We start from the raw sequence: 2,411 nt of genomic DNA on the forward strand, positions 1-2,411 counted from the left end.
ACGTAGATGTACCATATAACGTAGATGTACCATATAACGTAGATGTACCATATAACGTAGGTGTACCATATAACGTAGGTGTACCATATAACGTAGATGTATCATAGTTAAACGAGATACTCAGTAAGTCATTGCAGTCCTTTTCTTTATAATAGCTTAATTTTTTCTATAGTTTTCAGGCTTTACTTGTTTTATACTTAATATCTTTCATAACAAAGCTTATATGGGGATTATCTATGTTGTTATTTAACATCTTTCATTAGGGGGATTATCTATGTTGTTATTTAATATCTTTCATTAGGGGGATTATCTATTCCCGTACTCAGTATCTTTCATGATGGGGATTATGTGTTAGACTTTAATTCTTGTGTACACATTTTACTGCTGTTGTACTTACTGGTGCTATATGACAGAGTTTTATAACTATTCCATGGTTCACGTACAATTTTCTTTTACTCAGCCAGCAGTCTTAGCTCCAGTTATAGTCCCTTCTGTTAATGAAACAGATATTTTCAGGTAAGAAACATTAAAGTTTTTAGTTTTTTGTTGTATACAATTTCTTTTATGTGTTACTCAGCTGTAAAACTATTTAAAAAAAAACAACCTATCAGTATGAGTTTATGTTGAATTAAATTTTCAGAATTAAATGTTTTTGTTGATGTTATGAAACAGTGAAAGTTTTTGTAAAAACTAAAAATAATTGGCTTAGAGCACGGTTTGATCCCTGTTTATCTGAACTGTGTATTTTAATAATTCTTAAAATTATCATTTTTTACAAACAGTTAAGCATTTTGTATTTTAAAATAATAATTCTGGTTTTGATCTCTGTCCAGTAAATGTTAAAACCAAGCCCTATGTAAATGAATCGATAGATTGATTTTTAGTATAAAGTCTTTCATGTAAACACTTGACAATAAGCATAAATTCGTGGTTGTTAAGATCTAAAAACCAGTGCGAGTTTCAGTTATTGACGAAATGATGATATGTGTGAAATAATGTGATGGTATTTTTTTACTCGTTTCTTTGTAATGTTTGACTTTGCAGGTGTTTGTTGCCTGTATTATCCCACGTACAATTACTTTGGGAACTGGTGTTGACTGCAGAGGTGAGGCATTTTGTAACGGTTCTAGCATTCTGTTAGGATAAATGTTTTATCTGATTGTTTTGTTAACTTTCATGATCTAAAATAAATTCCCTCCCCAAAATGAAATTAGTGAATAGCCAACTATATTAACCCTGAATACCTAACTATATTAACCCTGAATACCCAACTATATTAACCCTGAATACCCAACTATATTAACCCTGAATATCCAACTATATTAACCCTGAATATCCAACTATATTAACCCTGAATACCCAACTATATTAACCCTGAATACCCAACTATATTAACCCCAAAAAAGAATCAATTGTAACTTCCTCCCTTCAGATAAAATCACTCATGACTGATATACCCTGCCCCTCTAAAGAAAACACTGTGTAAATATCTAACTGTATTTATTCCAGATAAAACCACAGAATTAACTGTACAGTTTGTTAAGTAATTTGATGTCACAAACATTATGTTTATATTGTACCACTTTTGATGGAATTAGCATTTTCAGATTCTGTTACTAAAGATTAAAAAATTATTATTAAGTTATACAAGCAAACTTAAAATATATTAAATTAGTATCTTCTCTACAATCTTGAGTAAGGATTAAACTGAAGTTGTATTTTATTTGTTTTTTTACACGTGTAAGTTTGACTTTTTAAACACTTTATGCTGTGAAGAAAACCTACAATATTTCTAGAATTATCACAACATTGACTGTTTAATTCCTGTTACATATTTTTTTGCTGTTTAGTTTTTTTTTATATTTATATATCTTTTTGAGGTATTTGTTGTTATTGTCTCAGTGTTAAATATATTTCAGTAGTATTGCCTGTTATTTCTACATTATTATATATTTACACTATTGATTCATTGTTTTATATATATTCTGTTAAAATTGGTTGTTATTGGTTCATTGTTTAATATATTCTGTTACAATTGGTTGTTATTAGTTTATTGTTTAATATATTCTGTTAGAATTGGCTGTTATTGGTTTATTGTTTAATATATTCTGTTAGAATTGGTTGTTATTGGTTCATTGTTTAATATATTCTGTTAGAATTGGTTGTTATTTGTTCATTGTTTAATATATTCTGTTAGAATTGGTTGTTATTGGTTCATTGTTTAATATATTCTATTAGAATTGGCTGTTATTGGTTCTTTGTTTAATATATTCTGTTAGAATTGGTTGTTATTGGTTCATTGTTTAATATATTCTGTTAGATTTGGTTGTTATTGGTTCATTGTTTATACATTCTGTTATAACTATCCATGACCTGCAAAACATTTGCAGTAGTTTTCATGCCCTTCACTT

General features: G+C 28.4%; 1 long non-coding RNA gene across 1 annotated transcript in view; it reads left to right on the forward strand.

The window, feature by feature from the left end:
- The window catches only part of LOC111084230, a 2,990-nt gene extending 1,885 nt beyond the window's left edge, over positions 1-1,105 (forward strand). The window contains exons 2-3 of the long non-coding RNA XR_002609454.1: positions 461-516; positions 1,045-1,105. This is a non-coding gene — a long non-coding RNA (uncharacterized LOC111084230). The remainder of the gene's footprint in view (positions 1-460; positions 517-1,044) is intronic.
- Positions 1,106-2,411: the final 1,306 nt, after the last annotated feature.

This window comes from Limulus polyphemus, unplaced genomic scaffold (genome assembly GCF_000517525.1).
Source record: "Limulus polyphemus unplaced genomic scaffold, Limulus_polyphemus-2.1.2 Scaffold14999, whole genome shotgun sequence".
Classification (NCBI taxonomy): domain Eukaryota; kingdom Metazoa; phylum Arthropoda; class Merostomata; order Xiphosura; family Limulidae; genus Limulus; species Limulus polyphemus.